General features: G+C 51.4%; 1 protein-coding gene across 3 annotated transcripts in view; it reads right to left on the reverse strand.

Moving 5' to 3' along the window:
- ZFHX3 (zinc finger homeobox 3) overlaps window positions 1-25,209 on the reverse strand; it is a 562,868-nt gene that overhangs the window by 138,652 nt on the left and 399,007 nt on the right. For 2 of the 3 annotated variants that reach the window (XM_082062573.1, XM_082062572.1), the window contains 3 exons: window positions 19,546-19,864; window positions 11,485-11,659; window positions 4,121-4,469 (listed from right to left, as the gene is read on the reverse strand). The gene's annotated coding sequence lies outside the window, so the exon portion shown is untranslated. The remainder of the gene's footprint in view (window positions 1-4,120; window positions 4,470-11,484; window positions 11,660-19,545; window positions 19,865-25,209) is intronic. The other variant, XM_082062574.1, reaches the window with a different exon arrangement.

Here is a 25,209-nt window from a genome sequence, read left to right on the forward strand (position 1 = left end):
TTTAGGTACCGCCACGGTCTGCGGTGCCGCGGCCCCCCTCGGGCACAGCGCAGAATGCAGATTTTCCAGACAACAGACCACAACAGCTCCGTCAAAACCATTAGAGGCTGCAGCACCCAGGCCTGTGCACAGATGTTTTGATTCCCACTCTCCTGCCACGACAGCCCCATCACTGCCACATGCAGGAAACCCGGCCCGAATTTTGGCTGGCGAGGGAGGGAGGAGGGAAGGGCAGCCCCATCCCCGCTGGAGCAGCTCTTCTCACCCGCCTCCCGCGCTGTGTCCCCCAGGGATGGCAGGGCCAGCATCCCCAAGGGGCTCCCAGAGAGGTGCGGGGAACACCCCGCAATGAGGAAACAGGAGCAGGGCAGAGGGGGCAGCCCCCACCGGCACCCCACTCCAGCCACGAGGCCTCTCCCAGGCCAAAGTCCCCACGGCCGGTCGGTCAGAACACAGCACAGGCGGAGCGCAGCCCCACGAGCGGCGTGGGGGTCCCCTGCGCGGCACCCGGCTTTGTTCGCGGCCCACGTCTCCCACCAGCACGTGGCCCCAAAAGCCACACAAAGGCTAAACCTCGGCCACGCTCTGATGAAGGGAAATGGGGAGCTGCGAAACGCTCAGCCTCTTCCCAGTCCATTCCTGAACCACACCAATCTCTCCAGCGCAAACACGGCCCTGGCACCGCGGCAGGGCCGGCACACGCACCACCACCAGCGCCCAAGAGAAGATGAGCGAGTCTGACACCGGCGGGAGAAATGCTGACGTTAGGGAGTCAAGCCCCAGCAGAACAGCGTGTGAATAAAGTTGATGTAAAAGCCCACTAGTCATTTTTCATCTTCACACAACATTTTTTTAATATTATGATTACTATTATTATTTTGGAAAGCAGAAGTGTTAATGGGGAGGCTAACACAGCCAACCATATGTCCACCAGTCCAGGATTTAGCGATCCCCGCTGAAGCCATTCAAGTGCTGGCCAGGCCCAAAGTAAATCTGCGCCCCCGCGCTGCTCCCGGCCTCCGGCACGACACCGACGGGAACCGGGGCGGGGGTCAAAGCAGAGAGATGAAAGAGGAACACGCGCCTCTGCTTTTGTCAAAGCGGACGCCGTCAGGCCCTGGTTTGACAGCAGCCACCACAAGGCCAGGAGAAGGTGCCAGGCGTGCGGGGTCGCCCGCGCCGCCGCCTGCCCGAGCAGCACCTTGGTCCTGCGGGAACAAAAGGCAGCGACGGGCGGGAGGGAGGTACAGGGGCTGCGGCAGCCCAGGGCCAGCGCCGCTGCCAGCGCCACGGCCGCTGCGCCGGAGAGGGGCTGGAGCAAACCTCCTGCTGCCCACTCCTCCCCAAATGACCCCGTTTAAAAAGGAAAGAGAGCAAAAAAGAATTACAAATACAGCAAGGCAATCTCTGTGTCCAGCCAGAGTTTCTCTCCCCTCTAATATGCCTTTTGTTTGCTTTTGTTTCTGGCTGAAGGCCTGCAGAGTGGGACCCGGCTGGGAGGGCGGCTGGGAGCGGTGTCCCCACACCCAGGCCGGCGCTGAGGAAAGCCCTGGGCAGGGGGCAGCGGGGGACCCCGGGCCCGGCCGGCGGTGGGGAGCCCAGCACGGCCCTGCTGCCGCCCGCAGGGCCAGGACACCCGCTGTGTGGCTGCCCCCGGCCTCTGCCGGTGCTGCAGCCAAAAAGCCACGCTCCGTCTTGCCTTAATGCCGGACCAGACAGTGCTCCCTAATGAGGGAGCATTACAATCAGCTTGTAATGCTGAATTTTTAATGCTGCCGAGGGCTCTGTTACATAATAAAGGGGGAAACGGGAGTGGAGCGCGGCTGGCGGGGCGGCCAGCACGCTCCCCCCGGCCCCGGCCCGGCGCAGGTGGCGGCCCCGGCCCACCGGCTGCCCCCCCGACCCGCCGCTTACCGCCAGCACCGCGGGACGGGGCGCGCAGGACACCCATCGGAGCTCCTGCCCGGCTGGGAGAGGTGCGCAAACTTTCCTCAAGTGCGTGCAGGGGTGATGCCAAAACGCTCGCTCTCCTCTGCGCCAAAGCTCGGCCGGGAAACAATTTAACAGCAAAGTTCACGAGCATGTTAGCTGCATGCTCTCGTATGTTCCCGTACATGCAGGCTGCGCTGCTCCTCTCCGTAATACCCTAAGACTGTAAATCTATAACCACTGCAATGATTTAGTGATTAAAAACATGATAACATATTGTGTAACTGCAAACCACAAAATCCCTGCCAACTCTCCTCCAAGATACAGGAACAAAAATACAGAAAATGTGTTGCTCGCAGCAGTCTTCCTAAACTCAACAGAAAGATTTTAATAATAATAATAATAATAATATAAAAAAAATCTAGATGGCAGAAAAAGGCTGGAGACAATGCAAGGCTGGAAAAAAAATTAAAAGACAGAGTTTTAAATATGATTCTTGCTCTAACAAATTATAATCTAAACATGCCTCTCTTTTTTTCTCTTTTTAAGTTTGTCGTAACTGGAATAACTGGTCTTGTGTGATGTCTTGCATATTCAAAGTGCTTTGTAATAGGATACGGAGACCAAACCTTATTTGCCTAAACTCAATGGGTTTTATTTTTTTTGCCTCTTTGCCCCCCCTCCATTTCTTTTCCTTTTATTTTCCCTCCTCCCCCTCTTCTCCCCTAACAGGGGGGGCACGGGAGGGGGAGGCAAAAGCTGCAAAGAAAATACCTGAAAGGGGAGGCTACAATTTATAATATGGCGAGGAAAGCAAAATATCATCTATATATATATTTTTTTAAAGGCAGCTGTGGGAGTTTTGGCGTCTAAGCAGCCAACTTGACCCTTTTCTCTCTATTCTCTTATTGCCCCCTTTGCAGGATTCCTGCACCTTCAGACGGATTCGAACTCAATGTGACCCTAAGGAGGGAGTCACTGAGCCTCCAGAAAATTGCTCCATATTAAACAGGAGCGAGAAGAGAAAGACAGACAGACGACCGAGGAAGAGACACGTATATGTTACATATCCGCACAAAGTACAGGACATACCCAGAGCTTGAAAGAGAAACAGACCTTTCTCGGAATTAAAAAAAAATAAATAAAAATTTAAAAAGAGCAGAGAGAGTTTAACAATTAAAAAAAAAAAAAAAAAACACAAAACCACGAAAAACCACGCAAGCCAAATTATAAATAATTCACACCAAGAAACCCGTGTGTGTGTGCTACGTACATCCGCGTTTATACACAGCCATAGAGCCCTATGTGTCCCCCACACAAACACACTCTCCTCTGGAGGGTTAGTTTCAGGAGAGCACGAATCGCCTTCCCTCCGAGGGCGAGGAGCACAGTTTATTCAGAGGAATCAATAGGAAAGAGCATTTGCAAATATTTAGATAAGCGCCGTGCGATTCAGCATTAAGTAATTAAAAACTGAAACTGAGAAGGGGGGGATCGGCCTACAGTGGCGTTTGCTGCCTTCACCTCTCCCATCCCCCTAGCCGCATTCTTCCCAAAACTGAGCCTGCCCGCGGAAAACAAAAATCAGAATTACTCTGGCTGGCCAGGCCGCTCGGGCAGCTCCCGGCGCGGGGCCCGGGCGGGCGGTGGGTCGGGCCGCCCCGCGGCCGGGCCAGTTTTCGGCACTTCTTCGCCCTTTTGTTTTCCAGCGCGTCACCGCGCGGAGCCCCGCGGGGCAGCCCCGGGGGCCGCCCGAGCCGCCCCTGCCCCTACGGGCTCTCGGGAGGCGCCGGCTCCGCGGAGCCCACGCGCGGCGGCCGCTGGGCACGGAGCCCCCGCGGGGCCGGGCCCCCGCCGATCGATGCCCGCGCCCCGCCGCCCGCCCGGCCGCGCACAAAGCCGAGCGGCGCCGCGCCGCTCCGCGCCCGCTCCGCGCCCCGCGGCCATGGCCGGCGGGCGGGGCGGGGGCTCCGCGGGCGCGCAGCGGCCCCCGCGGCACCGGCACCTGCGCGTCCCCGGCGGCGGCGGCGGGGCTCCGGGACGGCGAGCGGCACAAAGTTTGCTGGGGGATCCGGGGCGGTGGGTGGGAGCGGGCGGGAGGGGGGGCCGGACCAGCCCCATGCAAAGCAGCCCGGGCGCCCCGAGCAGGAGGAGCCCGAGCGGGGGACAGGGCAGAAAAGTTGCCACTTACGCGGTCGCTGCTCCGGCGGCGGCGGCGCTTTTAATCCCGGGCGGCGGCGCGGGGGCTACAGATCCCATGCAGGCTGCGGCGGCTGCGGCGGCAGGAGCGCGCTCCGCGGAGGGGCCCGGGGCAGCAGCAGCGGGAGCCGGGGGCAGCAGCCGGAGCCGAGCGGGAGCCGCCGCCGCCGCCGCCGCTGCCCAGCAGCAGCATCGTTGTCGGGGAGTTTGCAGCCCCCCGGAGAGAGGGGGCCGCGGGCGGCGGCAGCAGCAGCGGCGGCGGCGGTCGGGTCGGGGCGGAGCGGCGCGGAGCGGGCGGCGGGGCTGGCGGTCGCCGGAGCAGGAAGCGCCCGGACTCAGATCTGATGATTGGGAAGAAAAAAAACTCTTTGGATCTTTATTCTGCTAATTAGTTTCCTGCAAAAAATGGCTGATTAGTGCAGTGCGCATGTGCCTCATTACCCAGGCACGACGGGAAGGGCTAATTAGCCACCTTCTGGATCAATAAGATTCAGCCCAGGCGGCGGGGGAGGGAGCGAGCGAGCAGGAGCGGGCGGGGGGAGCGCGGCGGCGGCGCCGCACCGAAACTTGGGGCAAGCGGCCGGCCCCCAGCCCGCGGCGGGGGGGGCGCCGCTCCGCACCCTGTCGCGCAGCGCCGCGCAGGGGAGGGGGCCGGCGGGCGGCTCCGCTCCGCTCCGCGCCGGCGGGGCGCTCCGCGGGGCCACCTGCCCCCGCGCCCCGGGCGGGGCCGCGCCGCCCCGCGCAGGGCAGGGCGAGGCGAGCTCGACCCCCGCCGCCAGCGCCGAAGTTTCCCCGGGAGGAGCTGGGAAAGTTGCGGCCGGCAGCGAGCGCAACTTTGTGTCGCCCCCGCGGCGGCCCCGGCGCGGGGCGGGCGCGGAGCGCGGCGGAGCGGACCCGCAGCATCCCGCGCTGTCCCCGCGCTGCGGCGCGGCCCGGCCCGGCCCGCGCTCCCGTGCAAACTTTGCGGCCGCCGTTCCGAGCGGGACAGCGGATCAATACAGCCGCGTCCAGCCGCGATGGGAGCTGGGCTACAGGTTTCACCAGCCATCGCTGGCAACAGCTTTGTCATTTTCTAAAATAAGAAGCTAAAAGTTATTGTAGAAGAAGGGGCTTTTTTTGTCCCCTGCACAATATGCCTTTTGTGAGTTTAATGCCATTCTGGGGCTCTCTATAGCCCCGGACAATGGGGAACTCCAGGAGGCGGCTGTGCCTCTGCCTTTTTTCTTTCTTGCTTTCTCTTTTCTCCCCCCACTCCCTCCTCTTTCCCCCCATTTTTTTTTTCCTTTTTTTTTTTTTTTTTTTTTAGGAAAGGATGCAACATTCCTCCAGTCCCAACAGAACCTCTGCTTTGATTTAATAAATATTTCTCTAGCTTTACGGTAACATTTTCCACTTTCTGTTTGGGTCCATCTGCGCTTATTATTTAACATTTTTATTTCCAGCAGCTTTTCCCTCCCCATTCCAGCCCTGGTGAAAAATGTAGATGATCGCTGGGAACGTGGGATTGGAATTTTAGGAGGAAGTGAACCAGTAAAGAACCTCTATCCAAGCTTCAGGAATATGTTTTCTTCAGCTTTCTGTAAGAGACTATTTTATTACTGGCAGCAATGCAGCTGAATTAAATCATCTCTCTTGAAAATCTAAAGAAGCTTTTCAAATTGCCTTTTTAATTTTTTTCTTTTTTCCTTTTTTTTTTTTTTTTTTTTTAATTTTTAATAGTAACTCAAATAATTAAGTTCCCGGTTTGTTTCATAGCCTTGAACAAGGAATGCAGTTGCGGTCAGTTTTGCCATTTTGGAGATCCTTAATGTAGATGTATTTTATACTGAAAGGTAATAAACTGCATGTTTGTTAGTAAATATTTTCAATTAAATGTATCAAGCTTTCCGTATTTCTTAATGTGGGGTAGTTATTTGAAATTTTGACAAGTCCCTTTAGTGGGATGGGGGGATGAAAGAAGAGGACAGATTATTGGAAATTGGAAGGGCTGTCCTAGTTGATACATTACTGGAAGTATCTTGCATTTAGAAGATGTTCATGGGTTTTAAGAATTGAGGTTTAATATGTACCATAGTTATTTGAATATTCTAAATGCAGCACTGATGTGTACTGTTATAATGCGCATGCTGTGTATGAGTTCTTACGGGTTGTTAAATGGATAGACTCCAGTACGTTACCAGTTTGACTTTAAAAGCTGCCCTTAAAAAACTGTCAATCCCTGCTCAAAATATGTTTGTCTAGAATTATGGAAGAATAATTGTTAACATTACTTCCCCTTTAAAAAAAAAAGAAAAAGAAAAAAAAACACAAAAATAAAAACCTACAAGCCCTGGGGCAAGTAGGAATTTTCAGGGCTGCTTGGTGCGCTATCTGTAAAGGTGCATGTAATTCGTAACTGTTCTTCTTGCTGAATATGAAACAAACGTGTTTTGATGTCGAAGTTGAGGCAAGAATAAAGTAACCCTTGTCTCTTCATACTTGGTATAACTTAGAAGTGCATGTTTAACCAGAGGCTGTAGATCCGGTAGACCGGTCTGAGAATGGGGGCTGCCTATATACACACTTATTGCAGAGCAAAGAAAAATTAAATGTGGAGAAGGTGGCAAGGAAATCTAATAACTGTCAATATTCCAGGATCAGGCACCTTCGAAAGAACATGTGCAAACGCAGAGCCTGGTAGCTGTGTACGTTTTCTTTGCGTTTGCATCGCCAATTCCAGTTTGGTGTTGCTGTCCTCTCATTTCCCATGACAACATATGGATTCCATAAATGCAAACATGCCGAAGTGCATCTGTCTGAGTAGTTAACACAAACCAAACGTCCTCCTTTTCAGCGATTCTGTGGCTCTGGCCATGCTGCGCTGTGCCCTCCTGCGACAGCCTCTCGCTGCTCCTGCGTCCTCGTCCTCTCCCGCTCACGGGGTGATCCCGCGTGCCCCCAAAGGGAGGAGGGCAGTGGGGCTGGGTCAGAGGTGCCCAGGAGCAGAGGGGTTAAGCAGGGGGCGCCCCAGGGCCCCCACCTCCTGGGAGCCGGGTCCAGCAGAGCAGGCGCTGCTGCGGGGTCAAGTCCGAGGGCACCCTCCTGCCGTCTGGCCAGGGCAGGACGCGGCTGGGGGGAGCAGGAGCCGCAGCCCGGGCGGGTGCCAGGGGCTCCCCCTTGTCCTGAACACAACCGGCTGGGGAGCGGAGGAGTTCCCGTTTCTGCCAGGGTGCAAAAAGAGCTGGCGAGGGGTAGATGTGGTGTGAAAAGAAGGGAGCGAACAAGTGATGAGTGCAGGACCGGCCAGATAAACTGCTGTGCAAATACCAAAATAAATCTAAGGAATTAAGGAATAATTGGTACAGGAATTGTTAGGTACAGCATTCAAACACATACGTGCGCGTGTTTCTCCTCCAGAAAATTTACTTCCCTTAAGGTTTCTTTGTTCTAGGCAAAATAGAATCCAGTTGCTAAAATACAGGAAGGGACTACCCTTGCTTTAATTGGAAATCTTGATACAGCCTCTTCTATAGAACTACGGATGCTTCTTGTTTCTATATATGTATCTCTACGCATGCATAGATAGGATTTTTGGTTCAAATAGCTTTTAATGTGCTTAGTAGAAAGAAGCTCTCAGTATCAGATCTGCAGGGAAAATAAGACTGATTTTTCCCATAGGAAACTTGTTAAAGACACAGTTGAATTATTAGATTAATCCTATTTTTTTGTCTTCCAGCATATCTGATATATTTGCACATAGAATCATATAGCTTCATTTATATGCTATTTTAAACAGATGGAACTAATACCACAGCTTTAAAAGAAAGTCATTATTTGTAAAAATGTGTACAGATTAAGAGGGACAACTTTGAAGCAAAATGCTTTTCTGAGGCAGCACATATGGCTTTCTGGACGAACTTTCAGAAAAGATGGTTGTTATCTTTGGCATGTAAAATAGGGGCAAGCGGCGCTGGTTCCCTGGGTTCTGCCCCGGGAACGTGCCGCGGCCCCGGCGCAGCTCTGTCCTGCGGTGGAGCGGGCCGGCTCTGCCTGGCCGTGCTGAGAGCAGCTGGACCAGGGAATTTCAGGAGCCCCGAGCGCGTGGCGTTGGGGCCGGGCTGGCGCTGGGCTGCTCGCTGCCCCTGTGCCCGGCACGGCTCCAAGGGGCCAGGGCCGACTGCACGGGAGGGACCGATGTGTCCGTGCAGGAAGGAAAAAGTTCCGGGCTATCTTTTTAAATTCAGGCTTTAAAAATTATTGTAGGGGGGAAAAAATCCTGCTTAGAAAAAACTCTCCATAATATCATCCACTTACGTAGCTTTGTGCTTCTTGGAAATATTTCCGAAGAATTAGAACAAAGCGGAGAAGGCCGGAGTCCTTGAAGGAGCTCCAAATGATAAAGTCTGCCATTCATTTTAAACACAGCGTGCATTGTGAAAACACAGGTTAATTTGAAGGCATTTGTCAGATTTCCAGTTCCCTCTGCTCCTTTGCAATGGAAATTTGCAATCAAATCCCTGTACTAGAGTTGGGATGTCTGGCTTTATCAGTTTTTATTACTTCATACTCAAAGCATTGTCCAGGTAAGCTCTCTTTTCATATAGAAAGTTTGTTTGCCTGAAGTTGCATACAAGAAGGGAGAAGGCTGAGATGAATTAGGCTGGAGCAGATGCATTTATTTAGGGGTTTGGAAGGGGGAAAGGGCAGATGATCAGCAGTGACTGATTGCAAAGGGCTGCCTGAGCTGCAGAAGCGATCTGATACCGCTTAAAGACGCCCAGCAAGAGGCATGGAAAGGGATATTCCAAGAGCAGCACGTTCATTGTTGGGATGCAGAATGCAGCAGGGCTTAGCGAGCGAGGCTGGAGAGCCGCACTGCTGCGGGATCACCAGACAACCCGCGCTGCTTCTGGAGGCCGCTCGCGAGGTGCATGGCAGGGGCTGCATCCCCAGAGCCGCGGGGGATGCTGGAGGGGCCTCTGGATTCCTCTAGAAACACACTGAAGGGTGTGGGAGAGATTTGGGCTGGGGGGCATATTCAGAGGAATGATTGTTCTCTTCTTTTGTCTTCACTGTATTTCTGGGTTTTTACTCAGTTAATAAAATAAACCTGTCGATGCATTTGGTAGTCACTGGACTTACTGTAGCCCCTGGGAGAGACGGGACATCCGTGGGTGATTCCAGCTGCCTCCGAACCTCTGGCCAGCCTGCTGCAGTCAGGCCCTCCACATACCCTGAAGTCAGCCAGCAGATTTTTCATAGGAATTTGCTGCTTTTGCAGGCCTTAACACAACATGTGCAGATGTGTTTGCAATGGAAATAAACATTTGGAATACATCTATATGTTTCTTTGCTTTTTTAGAGAAATGAAGAAAAAAGTCTTGGCATTTAATTAGGACTCACTAACCTGATAAATACTGAACATCATTTCTTTGTGAGCTGTTCTGTGTGCTCAGAGTACTCTATGGTGTATTCCACAATTGCACTTGTTTAATGCCTATATCACCTCATGCCTATTGTATTTATGTTGTCATCAATGTCAGATTTAAATTAAACAATTAAATCACTGTCACAGTAATTTCCCTAGAAAAGGATTTTAAATGAAAAAATCCCACAATAAATGTTTGGGAACCATCTCAAAAGGAAAAAAAAAAAAAAAAAAAGAGAGAAATAAGTTACAAAATAAAATTACAGTTCCCACGGAATTAGAAAGAAAAAAAATGGTTTCAGCTCTGAGAATAATTCTGTTTTACAGGGTAGCTTCCACCAAATTCAGAGTGTGTCAATAGGGTGACTAAACCAACCTGGCTTATCTTGAGGCTAGTCCGGGTCTGTCAGGCTGAGCCAGCGGCGCAGGGACCCCGGCCAGGGGCTGGCACAGCCCCGTAGTCACCCCCGTGGGCCGGAACCAGTGACAGCATTGCAAATCTTTCGTCTTTCAGTGCGAGTCGGGTTCCAAATACTCCTTGGAAAATAGCCTGTCTGCCTTCTTCCCCTCCAAATTATTTTAGAATTAAGACGGAGATTTGCAGAAAAGCCTGCATCAAATTATTCAGTAACTAAGCACCAATACCAGCTGTACTTACTATATAGTAACCAACCACATACTCAAAACCTAAGTGTAAGCAGTGAGAAATCTGATCTGACATAGCGTCTTTGCTATAGTTCATCTTTGCCTCTTTATAAATATATGCTCTTATTCCACTAGAACCTGTACTTCTCGGTATGGAAAAATCACAAATACAAGATGCAAAATTCATCAGACAAGGTATCTGAAAGAATCATGCTCTCGAACGTACATTCCGAATATTACCTGTATTTAACATAAGCACATTTGACATTTGCAGCGCAGCCTCGGATGTGAGGCACGCTTATTGAAATTGGGCTTCCCGGCTGTGATGGCAGCGATGTACCCTGCAGCCAGCCTGGCCAGCCGCCTTTCCCATGTGCCCCGGGAGGGCTGGGCAGGGAGCCGAGCACCGGGCAGCCCGCGGTGGCTGGGGGGCCCGCCGCTCCCCCTGCGCCCCAGCAGGCACCCAACTGGGGGATGAGGGCTCCTCTCCCACCCCAGCACCCAGCCCGGGAATCTCGCACAGTATTTCTTGTATGTCCGTGCTGCATTTTTATGGGAATGCAGCTTTGCAGATTGGGTTGTGCCTGGGATGCGTGTGGTTTCTATCAGCCCTGAAGTGGTTTACAGCTGGAGATGATTTGGGGGGGCACATCTAGCCTGTCCATTTGCAGCCAGGTCTGATGTTTGTCTGCTGCTGGCTCTCTAATTTTTTTTCTATGTTGCCTCCATCAAAAGGTGAGATTAGCGCTGGGCGGGGGGAAGGACAGACCATGACGACAATGACAATACCAGGCCCATCCCTCCCTCCTCCTCATTTTAGTTTGCTTCTCGCCAAAGCAATTCACCAGCAGATCCTCTCCCTTTCTTCCTGCAGCCAAACCAAGGCAGCAGGAAGGGCAGCGATTGCTGGTGCGGGCCAACGCGTGGCCCTGGGCGCGGAGGTGGCTGCTCAGGGGTCCCCTGTCCCGGCCAGCTGGCTCCGCTGGCCGGTCTGGGGCATGAAGCCCTCAACCTAAGGCAGGCAGCGAGCGGCAGCCTGGCAGAGCGCGGGCCTGGCCAGGCCGCGGCTGCAGCGGAGCCGCCAGCGGTCACCCTGGCTCTGCCAAACCAGGCGCTGCCGCTAAAAGCAACTGTGCTGAGCACATGCAGACAGAAATACATATTTTTATACTTCATAAAGGAAAGGGGAAAACTGATGAGGTTGCACAGAACCCTCCTCCAGGCAGGAGAAGCTGTGCTGGAGGAAAGTATTGCTCATAATGACACTTAAGCCCAGACACTTGAATGCTAAAGGTTAAACTTACATTCTTCAAGAAGGGGCTCCTTGCCAACTTGAACTGTGTTGTGTGTTCACTATTGCCTCCTCCTCCTCTTCATCCACTCTCAATCCACTTTTGGTATTTGTTGAAATAACTGAGGTTGTGGGGTGTTTTTTTTCCTCCCCTAACGTATGGTCTCTGCCAGTCCTCAGCCTTATGTCTGTCACAGGGTTAAAAAAAAAATATCAGTCTAATGCCAGTACAAAAGCAAAGGGTTTTTTTTCTTAGCTGCAAACTACTATAGTTTCAATCCAGAAAAGACCAGCCTAAGCACATTTTCTGTCCTCCAGTGACACACAGTCCATAGAGCACCGTCCTCTAATTCCTGTGCTTAGCTAAATAATCAGAACGTATATTCTAACAATAAGGCTAAAACGTTAATATGGATTTAAAATACAAATTGAAAGGCTGATAGAAATACAGTAAACAGTAGGACAGAGGAACAACTTTTGGAGACAATCATCAGCAGGGCTGGGGATGAAACTGTTGGCAATGCTTCCAAATGTTCAAGTCGAGGAAGGAGATGCAGGAAAACGCCCGCCCAGGAGCAGCACTTTAAGATGAATTTCAGCATAATATGAAGAAACAGCCATGCTGTTTGGATGCCGCATTTAGATCTTAATGATCAAAGAGTACCTTCTCCATATACTTTCATGCTTCTCCCCAGAGATACTTCCCATTAAAAAAAAAGAATGGAAATAACATTACGGTTGTGCACGCCTTCTAAAGCAGCCCCTTTTACACAGCATCACGTAAGCTTTCCGTGGAGAATCAGTCTTAGGGAAAAGCAAGAAACAAGGATCTCTATGTCTCAGCAGCAGCAGGTAGAGGAGACCGGGCTGGAAGGCTGGGTCAGACTCCTTAAGGAGGAGCATGGACAAGGGCCAGAGCTTCAGGAGTCAAATGCAATTTTTATTTGGGTTCGGAGCTGATCAAAGGCTGGTAATGTTCGTGTTCCTGCAGCAAGGGGACAGGGGCTGCGGTGCCCTGCATCCCTCTACACAACAGCTCACTGCAGTGCATTTCTTGGCACAGCCCTAATTGTATCTTCTGGTCCCAGTGGAAGTTCACACTTTTTAATATCTCTTATTGCTTCTGCAACTGCTGCCACTAGTCAGCAATCACAAACAGGAAGCCGTGACTCAGCAGAGCCGTAACCGCAGGCTGGCCAGGAGGGAAGATCCTGCGCAGCACCCACGGGGCTGGCCAGTGCTGCGGGCGGGACGGCCTGGCCAGGAGGGTGGCCGGAGAATCGCATCCTCATCCAGCACTGCAGCTCACACCAAACCCCAGCAGATCAAGGCCCTGGCACCGCTCTGGGCCCCAGCACCGCTCTGGGCCCCAGCGCAGCAGGAGAGGTTTCCCGAAGCTGGTCCCCAAAGTGCAGGACCGCCCCAGAAGGGCAAGAGAGCACCGGGACGCCGGGACCGGCACCAGGTTCATCTGCCTGCCCGTGCTCCAAAAAGCTGTTTTTTCCCGTTAGAGAGGCGCAGGGCAGAGGAGGCGGCCAGTGACCCCTCGGCCGGGAGGTGCCAGCACGACCCTGTTTTCACACCGGCGGTGCCCAGGGCTTGGCCACACCGCGTCTCACGTAGCATGGGGAGCGGATGATCTATTCCGAGCCTGGTTCATCTGTTTTCTAACTGTATTTAGCAGTGAGTTTACTCCAGACTGAGCCTGCGTGAGTAAGTGTGTATGTAAGGGTTGAGGATTGGCTGTGGCAGGCAGAGGGTTTGCTGAAAGGCTTGTTAAGGAAGCACTACTGACCATGCAATCCAATTACATAATGCTTCAAAAAATAACCATGCTGGGAGTCGTGTCTGGGCAGTGCGTTTCGGCAGCAGAAAGAGGTATCAAATGTCTGTCTTCCAACCCAAAGGCTGATAGTATATTTGTGCCACAATCTGACACTGCGCCTCGGCCGTAAACTGCTCTAAAGAGGAAACTTGCTTCCAGGGGAAATGTCTGCTGTTCCCTTTCAAGGCAGTGCTGCACCCTGCAGACCAACGTTATTTGAGTCCTTGTAAAATTACCACTAATCTCTGCACTCAGGATGCCTTGCATTTTATAGGGACTTGCTATGACGGCAGCTTTGTTTTCTGGGGGTAAAGGAAAGAGCTGAGCAGGGAGGAGCAGGCACCTGGTCATCGGCAGTAGCCGTGAGGGTGTTTTCCCCAGCATTCTATCTTTGCAGTTTCTCTCTGCACCTCCACACAGGACATACAGATGATGCACAGTATCACACTATCACGCCTGGAAAATGCCTGAAAAAACATACCCCGTCCCGCCTGGAAACGATGCGGTCCCTGTGCAAGGCAGGAGCCCACACGGCGCTGGGTGCTACTTCTGCTGAGAGCAACGACAAGGGAAGGGACTGGGGGGCCAGACGCTGGCCACAGCAGGCAGCTCAGTCCACGTGTCACGTCTGGGATGACTGGGGATTTAGAAAACCCCGTCTCCAACCATCACAAGTAGTTTTTATTGTAGTTACTAATTTAACTGCTAGTCTGCTCTGAAAGGCGTCACAGAAAAGGCACATTTCTAGTGAATGAGGAAAGAGCAAACTAAGAATATTCTTGGCACGTTGCGGAGCTTTCTGTACCTGAACTCATGTTGTTCAGTTGCTGGGAACGCTTCACGCGAGACGTAAGCCAGCTTGTACGCTTGCCACGAACGCCTGGATTTTAACCTGTTCCCAGCCCAGGAGCAGCAGCACGGCCCCGCTCAGCCAGCCCGGCCCCGCTCAGCCAGCACGGCCCCGCTCAGCCAGCACGGCTGCAGCCGCGGCCCTCAGCCGGGGAACCCGCTGCCTCCCGCCCAGGGCTCTCAGCGGCCCCGCCTGGGCTCCCCCAGCGAGGATGATGCAGGGCTGCTGCAACCAGCGCCTGCAAAACCAACAAACCGCCTCCTTTGATCTGCCAGCACCGGCTTTCCGAGCGGGCACTGTGCTTTAAAGCTGTGACACAGAAGAGATGAGGGTTTGCTTTACTGCTCTGCATTCCCCGTCTCCGCCCGCAGCTCCCGCTGCAGGCAGGGGAGGCCGCCTGCGAGGACGGCAGCGGGGAGGAAAGGGTGAAGGCAGAGCTCCTCCAGCCTGGCCGCACGCTCCATCCGCCGCCTTCCTCCCATCTATTTCTAGACTGTTTACCTGGCAAGCGCACATGACCGATCCAGAAGGAAACGCTGACATCACCCGCTGCCGTGCCCCCTCCCCGCGCGCTCGGCCCCCGGCCCACACTGCACGGCCTCTCCCCGGTGCTGCTGCAGCTTCCTGAGCGGCTCGCAGACACGCTGTCCTGTCCAGCGCGGCCTGCGGCCTGCCACGCCGCTGCCCTCCGCGCCGGGCCTGCCGGGGGCCGCCGCGCCCTCAGGGACAGAACCCGCGCTCGGCCCCGCACCGATGGCTGGCAACCGCAGTGCCAACGGCAGGTGAAGCACACGTCTTTTAACTCCAGTGTATCATTTGTCTGGTGCAACAACCTTCAACATACAGTTGCTTTCGCTTACCAGCCTAAGCAGCTTCCCGACCCCCTTTACACTTGCGACTCAAACCCTCTCAGCCCACGGCTCTGGACAAACTTTGCTGTCCCGGAGCAGCCGCCTCCCCACCCACCTCGCTGCCACGTCGCGTCTGCGTGCCGAGAGTGGATCCGGGCAGACCGCGCTGCCGGGTCCTCGCCTCCTTCGCCCTCCTCCCCAGCGCTGCTCCCGGGTGCCGTCGGTGTGGGGAGCCCGTCCGGCTGCATCGGCCTGTCGTGGCGGGCCTGGGGCAGCCGGTGGCCCCAGGGACGGTGTGGCCGCAGCCGGCAGCACAGGTGCTCGCTCCTCCGGGGGTTATTTACCCCGGGAAGCCCGCAGCGGAGCTCCAGGCTTGAGCTGCTCTGTGGAAGCTTTCTTGGTGCATTTGGGCAGGGAGCCAAAGTATGCAGTTTAAAGGAAATGTTTAATAAAGACACAGGAGCCTCAAACTGTTTATTTTTCCTTGCAGAAAGGTGGAGGGATGATGTCCCTGGAAACTGGCTGCCAGGCGCAGGCTGGAGGCCGCAGGCCGAGCCAGGACATGGGCTGAGCGCGGCCTCTCGCCTCTCCCTCCCCTGACAGCTCCGGCCCGCGGGTCATAAACCGTGGGGGGAAAAGGCAGCCTATTAGTAACTCTATTAAGTCTCCATTAGTTAGGTGTGAACTCATTACCCTAACATACTTGGAGGCAGGATTCCACTTGCAGGACATTAGCACTGTAATAAGCACGTTTAGCACTCAGAGCTGGACGGAGCGAGGGAGAGGAGCCCCTCAGCCCCACAGCGCGACTGTGGGGAGGCCCTTCTCACCCACCGTGCTCCTCCCTGTCTCCCCAGCACCGGCTCCCGGCTGCCCTGTGACCAGCCCCTGAAACCCCCTCGAGACGCCCTGTTCCTGAGGTAGCGATGAGTCGTCGCTGAGAGACACTCTGCTCCTCTGTTCACCCCACGAGTGGCTGTCCACAGGGAGCAACGTGGGCCGACGTGGCTACGGACGCGTGGGACGGGCAAAACGGGTGACTGTGGGGACGAGGGGGTGGAGGGTGCACAGCAAAAGCTGTCGGAATCTTGGAGTGCGTAACAAAAAAAGGATAACCTTGGCCATGGTTTGCTGCTTGTGCTGCTCTCCCGTCTTTGCCTGACTTGGCGTTTTTGGCGTTTGCGCTTTGTGATGGCAACTGTCTGCCATTGCCTGCAAAGCTGCGCGTGTTGTGAGGAAGGATGCAGGATCAGGGCTTGAACTGGGCTTGCCCAGTTAGCACAACAAAAATACGATCATATGTAGGAATCTGTGTATTTCTCTATGCCTTTTCAGTCAGCTTTAACATGCCGGTGTGAGCAAGGGCTGCACCTCTGCAGCTGGAGAAGCTCCAGCGCACGGCACATCCTTGGAGCTTCTGAGTGCCCGGTGTGTCCTAGCGTCATTTTAATAAAAATATCGGTGAACAATGGTCTTGCTGTATTTTAAATATAAAAGATTTTGTGTTTGAGAGAAGGAAGTTGCAGCCAAAATAAAGGGGATACTGACACGCAGAATGTTGCCTTTCAGAGACAGCAAAGAAGGAACCATTAACCAAAGCCCTCCAGTGCCCTCTGCCAGAGCCCCTCTCAAACAGGTACTGCTTGTCCTGCGGAACACAAAGACTCTGCATCATCTCCTCGGTATCATTAGTCACACTTCGAGGCTGCACAAAAGCACAGTCCATGCTGAACTCCTCCAAAACTAATTCTGAAGCCCCTTTGTTCCTAAATAGGGCTAAACTGTACATGATCCCTGAAGAAAAACTGTCCAAGAGCACATAAGTATGATTTTTTTAAATTATTTCAGGAGGAAGCATGATCTTGTTTCTAAGATCCTTGGCCAAAAAGAGTATGAAATTAATGGCATTAAGTGCCTAAAAATACTCTTGAGAATCTGGGACTTGGAACAGGGGCCCGGCTGCTATTCCTAGCGCTGCCACAGACCCGCCGTCTGCACCGCAGGACCAGCCGGAGCAGCACACGGGTACGCGACAAGTGCCCAAAGACAAAGGCACATGGGGGTGGACTTCAAAACTCGCTCCTCTGCTTTTTGTCCTATTTTCCTGGCCTGTGGGACTAACGGAACTAACACTACTTCACCACGAGAGAGCCGAGCATGCAAGGTGTGATGCTGGCGAAAATTCTACTGATGTGTTTCCAGATGCACAGACAATGGCTGCATGGAGCCCCACGAAGCCACATCCATTGACAGTGCACCACTGATCACATTCGCTTGCCCATTTTTCCTTTCCTGTTTCTATGGAATTAACTCTTGCAATTCAAAACATCAGCAGGTCCAAACAATTATGATTAAAAAATAAATTAGCTGCTAGAAAAGTGCTTTCTCCTTCCCAGCAAATGCAGCACCTCCTTGCATTTGCCTCCTGGTTAGTGACAGCTTTTCTAACGTAAGGATGTTATAGTCCAATATCCTTCAAAAATCACCATTAATTGTCTGTATCTATCCCACTGAACAGGAGAGACAGGCATCCTTAAAATGCAACACTTGCTTTTAGCCCTGGACAATCCTGAAATATTCCCTTTTTCACACGTTATCTTTTATTTAGGAAAACTATTTTGTCATTTAAAGATGATTTTATGGGTCTTCCTCACCCTATTTTACTGTTACCCTATTAACTAAGATACCTGGATCTACACAAAATGCAACACAAAAATGGATTTTAAAAACTGTGCAAGTTTCTAAAATTCAAACAACTTACAGCCGTAGGATGCACAATTATAAAATAAGAGCCCATGAGCAAAACCAAGGCTGAACATACTGGTGGCTTTTCTACTTTCAAAAAAAAGGGACATTCCAAAGCTAATTTGATAGGATCTCAAATCCCTGTAATTCCCCATGTGTCTCTGCCATGAAATAACTTTTGGCATAGTAATTTAGACTATTAAACAGAAGATTCAAAATAGCACACTTCAGTGATAAATGGGAAAGTTTGTGCCCCAGAGTCGCTCTCAAGAGAGCACAGGACAATGACATGGGACAAAATCCCACAGAATGAGCTCTGTAAAGATAAATACCCTGCCAGGTATTTTCATCAGTAACAATACTCCACGAGAAATAAAAAGACAGGCAGTGAAAACCTCTGCTCACACCACAAAAGGGAAAGAAAGATATTGACGTTTCCATGTGGGACTCTGTCTGATGAAATCAAGTATTCAAATGACTTCTGTTTACATAGTATTTTGAGAAATAATGCTAATTTGCAGAATTGGCATCTAGGGTACGAGTATACGTACCCTGGGAGAGCACTTACAGAGCCTTTGTGAAGCTAAGTAATAAACGCTTTGTCTTCACCACACTATTTATGGCTTGCTTGGGGGCATCCTGCTCTCTTTCTGCCCCTACCTGGGCATAAAATTATTGCAGAACTAGGTTTTAATAAGACCAACAGTAAATCTGAATGACCACACATGCACAGCTATTCCTGCTCCCCTGATCTCCAGCATTAATTACAAAGTGGAACTGTTTATACAGTACATACCGCTTTCCTGACTTCTTTCTTGTTTATGTCTAAACCTTTATGGACATAAAACTTTGGAATTTGCTTTTGGAATAAAACTGCAATTGAAGTGGCAATAACTGTGTTAGAGAACAACTTTGCTATTGGTCCCCCGGTCCCGTGGTCGCGGCAGGTTTGCGCTGCCCTGGAACCCTCTCCTGTTCACATTTCAGGTCGTGTCCTGCTGTCCCGTCTGGACGGTTTGTTAGAAACTCCAGCTTTACATGGCTCAGAGCAAACATTCCCGTTTTTCCTCCTGACCCTTTTCTTTCCTCTCTCCTCTCCGCCACGTCCCCACAGCCCAGCAGGGTCTGCCGGGCTGGGTTCGGGTTCTGTTCCCTTCACGGGCTGTGGAGGTGGAAGCTGCTTTGCTCCTCCAGATAACACACTTGCCCCTGCCCTCACACACCCCCCCCGGCTCAGGACTTTCCCGAAAGAGACATTTTTCTGCTACAGTAAGTTATTACAAAACCAAGAGACTTCCATTTGATGGCATACACATGTGTGGATACCAAAGTAAAGTAACTCATGCTCCACGAGCACTAAATTATTCCTCATCGCACCGACCTGACTCCTTGTTTCGTCAGGCTGTCACATTATAAATTAATATGTTGGCTGTCTGGGGCCAAGAACTCTTTTTTCCTATTTGTTCTGTAAAACAGATACTGCAGACCCTGGGCACCATATAAAAAAATAAATTACTGTAGTATACAGGGTATTACTCTTGTCTTTCCTTCCCTGTATTTTATCCCCTCCCTCCTTTGCCTTTCCTCTGATCAATTCATCTTCCATTTACTTTCTATTTCTGTCTGCAGGTTAGGTCTGTACCCTAATACATATTGCTCCAATATTCCAACCATGCCACCTGCTCCAGAAGTACAACTACAGAAGCTTTACTAATGTGAAGAACAGGGAATCGGCAAAAACTCAAGGGAAGGAGAAGAAATAAATATTGTAAGAAAATTAGGAGAAAGGAATTGAGCCTCTACCTGGTAGTGTCTCTTACGCTGACTTGGATGCCTTCTAATTTGTGCCAGAATCTTTCTTTACTCTTCACATCCAACACAGAAACATGGAGACTTGATAGCCAGAGGAATCACATGGGCTTCTTGATGTAGACAGCTTGGGGTGGATGCGTGTTCGACCCAGTCTCTCTTGTAGGTTAAAACGTCTTTTAATTCTGGGGGGCTGCGTCGGGATGGGAATGAATAAACTCTCTCTTCATTTTCGTGTCCAGCCAGTGGAAGCTGCACAGGCTGTATGTTAAGTCTGTCCAAATTCCTTTCTTCCTTAGCAAGGTTGTCCTACCTAGAAAAAGAAGAATTAAAAATAAGATGGTCTTTGGCTTCTTACAACTTCAGTTCTTCCCCCATGTTTGTAGGTTCTGCCTTCTAGGGCACACTTCTGATTGGAGTTTTAACACACAGCTCTCCCCAAAGCACCCTAAAATAACGGTGAATAATTACTTATGGTAATACTTAGTGTGCCATATTTTAAAAGTATCATGTAATCTTAACTAATTGAAAAAGCCAATAGAATTCACTGTTTGTTCCTTTAAAAAAAAATAAGGAAAGAGGCGAAATTTAAATATTTATTGAAAAACTAAATATTGTATCCTTGTGCAGTTATTGGCAGGAGGTGTTGTGCAAACACATCCAGCACGAGCCGCTGCTCCTGCGCCGTGCCGGCCTGCGGGACCGCGGCTGCTCCGGGACCGCAGCTGCTCCAGGACCGCGGCGCTGCCAGGGCCACCGCGGCACTGCCAGGGCCACCGCACCAGACCTGCCCGGGGCTCCTCTCCCTCGGGCACATTCCATGCGCAGGCAGGCACTGGGTCCTCACCTGTCCTGCTGCTGCTCTCATGGCAAGGTCTGTGGTGTCACCAGGACACAACTCCAACAAGTACCCACAAATGTCAGTCAGACGCTGTGGCAGCAGCACTGGCCCTGAGGACTCGGGAGCACACGAGGTGTGTTTTTCTCGCACCCCCAGCTCCCTGCAATGCTCCGTGAGGTAGTGTGGCATGTTTTGGGGTCAGGGATTGGCCTGGCTGCTCCCAGGAGGACAACACCAGAGCGCTGGGGCCTACAAAGGGTTTTGGACACCGGAGCCTGGGCGGCTCCAGGACCAGGCGGCCGTGGGACATGGACAGTGTCCTGCTCCTGGCATCTGATTTCAACCCTCCTATTCCACATGGCCACGCATTAGTGATGGGCAGTGCTAGCAGATGGCAAAGTTCAAGCCAGGCTAATTAAACATACTGAGCTAATAACCTTCCATTTTGGGACTGGTATAATTCATAATTTAATGTATTTCTGCTGAGACATTAACCTTTCAACAACTGGCACCGTGCCCACAGCAGCTGAGTGCTGACCATCTTTCAGGAAAATGAGTATTATTGTTAAAACAGGTATAAATCATTCATGGCTTCAGCTTTTGTGTCAAACTGTACATGAAAATAAGTAGTAGGCTGGGTAATTTATTTACCTTTTGGTGGTTATTTTTATGATTTCATGATCATATTCTGTAATTCATAAACATTGGCCAAATGCCATTTTGTTCTCATTTTACCTTTTCAATATTTCACTGGTTATTCTGATTTCCATCTTTAACAAGTTCAAGACTGATGCTGAATTTCTTGATCTAGCCACAAATATAATCTCATCTCAAGGAAGAAAAACTTATCTTAAGCTAATTCCACAGTATTCAACATGATTATCCAGACTACTGACTTGTTACATGTCTGTATTTTCCTAAAAGAAATGTTTCGTTCAAGATCAGCTTATAAACACACAGATCTAAAGACTTTTAAAAATAAAGCATATAGTATGTACAACTTTGTGAATAGTTTCTGATTGAAAACAACATGGGATACTGGAAAGGGGAGCCTGAAAAAAGTTGGAATTTCTCAACAGCCCTGCAGAGCAACGAGTCCAACTCCAAAACCTGGTTCCTGGAATGATGCTACAGACCCAGAAGACCCTTACCTTGACTTTCGGGACACTGCTGGCCAGTCATGTATTTTGCATCCCAGACTCCCTCCACACTGAATTCTGCGGTGCAGGGACTCAGCGCTAACAGGTCACCAGCCGCCCACACCACAAGCTGGCCTGTTGATGCTCTGGTGTTAAATGCCTTTCAGAAAGCTCCATCAATTCCAGCTCTTGCTGGTGTGGTCAACGAGTGGGAATTGCTGACATAAACTTATTATGGACTCATTATCTGCACCCTACACAGCAAATGTTTTCAGATACTCTGGACTGAAAGACCATTCTCAGTTCTTCCATTGATAATGACACAACAGACAACCTCTCACTCCTGCAAGTGAGAACCTGCTCTGTTAATCCAGACCCACATCACCTGTGGCCCCAGACGGAGCAGGTGCACCCACCCTATGGCTTTGAGAAGGTCATTGAACCAGCTGCACCTGGAGCAAAACCCCAGCAGCTCCTTTTTCCTACACCATAGCATCCCTGTATTTCACTCCCTCTGCTGGCTCCATTTTATACATCCAATGAAGTGTTTCAAGACCTTAAATTTGTTTAAGGCTGGGATATCTAAAAGTTCGCCTGGTCTCCAGGCTCCTGGCTCTGCTCACAGAGCCCTCCTGTGCCGTGGCATCTCGGGCTGGGTACAGGACCACCAGTGGTCCCGGCTGCCCGTCTGATGGGAAGTGTGCTGGGCTGGGCTGGGCTGGGCTGGGCGCTCCCACCTCCAACAGAGAGCAGGGCCTCACCCCACAGCTCTGGAGCTGCTGGCTGTAGAAGCCTGGGCTACCTACAGGTAACCGGTTGTGGCCAAGTGCTGTGGTGGCCACACACATGCTGCCAGCACCTGGTGGCTTTAGGAACCCTCAGAAATAACTAGAATGTACTGAAGTGTGTCCCTGGACGCTGCTCCATGGTGTGCTCCCGGAGACTGATCTCATTCCCACTTGCTATTGATCATTCCTGTTCGCAGGACTCTCACCTCAGTGAAGGGAAATGCCTGCTCTCTCTCCCAGGAATAATTGAGCGGGACTTCTGCTTCACCCTTACAGCAACACCTCTCCTGATTCTCACTGTTTACTCAGTATTATTTGTACTTCTGCACTAACTGCATGACAAGAAAGATGCTGGCTGAGAGCCAGCCAGAAGAGGCAGCGTTGGAAGATGTCCACCGTCCTTGCTGGCGGAGCAGGAGACATGGCACCGCCAGCTCCTGCAGCTGCTCCTCCCGGCCAGCCAGCACCCCTCCTCCTGCTGGACTGAGCCTGCCCTGAGCAGGGACGGCTCTGGTGGACACGCCAGGGGATGTGATCATAGGCTTGCTGAGGACGCTCACCGCAGCAGGTCCGGGTATCCTCGGCCCATGCTCGCTGGAAACAGAGGACTTCAATAGCCAATAATGTAAAAAAACACATGCACTTCATGCTCATCTCACAAGGCACCAGCTACCACTCCACAGCAGTCAGTCTGCTGCGAGCTGGAAACCGACTAAGGCTGCTGAAGAATTAAGAAATTCAAAATGGACAACAAATCTTATAGGCACGTGAGAAATGTTTGCTTCATATTTGCTTTGTCTCTACAGTTTCTGTTGAAAAGGAAATGCGCAAAAATCACAGCTCTCTTCTCTACACACAGACACGCATTCTGCCAGGGGAAATGGCCTTCAATTATGGTATTTGAAGCAAACAAACAAACACCTTGACTCTGTAACGTTTTAAAAACACGCCTAAGAAGTTTCAAACACCACAAAACTCAGCAAGCTGTGGGTGCGTGTTGCCATTACCAGGGCTCTACAGCAAGAACTGCCAAGCCAAGAGCTCCCAGGCCCCGGGCAGCGGCCCAGCCTCCAGGCCAGCCCCGCACCGCCACGCTGCGCCCGCCGTCCTTGTGCAACTGTGCTTTCCCGTGGCCACGTGACGTTTTATGGCGAGAATTACTCAATGTGCAGTTCCTGTCTGAAATGTCCTATCCAAAGCATTCAAAACAAGTTTCAGGCAAACCACACATCTTAAGCTTCTGCATTTAGGCAGATACTATTGCGATTTTACAACTTTTTTTTTTTAAAGGGGCAGATGTTGCAAGTGTGCAGCACTGAACGTCCTTGGTGATTGTCCACAGCTAGGAAGAAGCACTGAAAAATACAGATATGATAGCAGCTGTATATTTGGGTATGAATCCCCTCAAATCATGAATGCTTTTGGCCAGGCACACATTCACCTTGCCACAGAAACTAATCTTGTAACTCATTGTTAAATTCCAATACTCATCTGTAGTTATTTTGTATTTCAGATTCTTGGTATTTGCTGCTCAGTAACACACTAGGCTGCACAACCCAAACCAAAGCAAAATTTGCCTTCTACACTGTGGTTAGAAGGGAGTTAAAGTTCAGGTTTCTAATTGCTCTCTTGAGGCCTTATTACTTGTTGATTAGGTAGTTTTGGGAACGGCATCAGACCTATAATAATAAACACTCGTTTCACTGGGAAGTCTGTAGCTGCCGTAGCAGCCCTGCAGCGCCTCTGCCTCCGTAACCGGCCCAGGACAAGCCCCCGGGAAAGGTGTTTGTTCGCTGGGCTGGAAGTGTCTGACCCGTGGGCTCGAGGAGCCGCATCGTCCCCTCGGGCAGAGCCTCTGCTGGGGCAGCGCTGCCTGGCGGTGCTGGGTGACTCACCTATTAGGATTCCTTCAAAACTCTGCTGCTTTCCTAAATGCTGGCAGCTTTGGGGACAGCGGTAAGTGTAGGAGAAGTAAGATTGCCAGCAAACTGCTGTTTGCCAGTCAGTTTTGTGGAGATATTCCTCCCGTCGATGTTCACAGCACTTGATCTCCATGTTACGCTGTGGCATCTGATCAGCACAGATGGCCCAAAGTGCTCCCCTGGAGCCTGCGTGCTTTGTGCTTCAGCAAAACAACCCCACGTTCCAGGATGCTGAGCGTTTCCTGGGACGGACACGGTTTCCAGGCTACAGCCTGTGGTGCCTGAGCCTCGTCCTGCAGTCCCGCCAGAGCACGCGGGGACACGGCCCTTGGACACCAAACCGTGACAGGACGATCTGCCCGTGAGACGCTGTGACAGGACAGTCACGAGATGCCTACTGACCAGCTGGTCATCCCATCCCCGTTTCTAATCGCCACTCGTGTTCTTAAATTCCCAAACCACCCAGTTCTCCCAGCTAGAATAGTTTGAGGTGTAATTTTCAGTCTAGGTCCTTTGAAAGTATTTGAGTACTATTGTTTTCCGATGGATTCCAGAAGGGATGGAGAAAATAACACGATCTTGTATAATCTCAGGCAGGAGAGAAGTTGCTGTGAGTCCGCGATTGCCACGAGTATGCGAAGCAGAGCACCAGCTCTCCCTAAACCCTCCGTAATGAATTAGCCTGAAGTCAAAGTAGGTGTTTATCTCCAGTCATTGCCTCGAATAGCCGGCTACCTGTTGGAAGAGGGTCTGATCGATGCAAACTGAGGCAGCCATGCGTGAGCTGTTACACAGTGGTTAGTATTGATCAGAGCTAGCGGCTGCCGATAGGAATGTGGGGCAGACTGACAGCTGGAGAAGAGGGACGGAGGAAACGGCCTTTGCTGGTGGCAGACGTACAGAGGAAAGCCGATAAAAAGTCAATTCCACTTAACTGAATGGCTGCTAACTAAATATTTTTGGGGCCA

The sequence above is a fragment of the Streptopelia decaocto genome, assembly GCF_964273445.1.
Source record: "Streptopelia decaocto genome assembly, chromosome: 11".
Taxonomy (NCBI): domain Eukaryota; kingdom Metazoa; phylum Chordata; class Aves; order Columbiformes; family Columbidae; genus Streptopelia; species Streptopelia decaocto.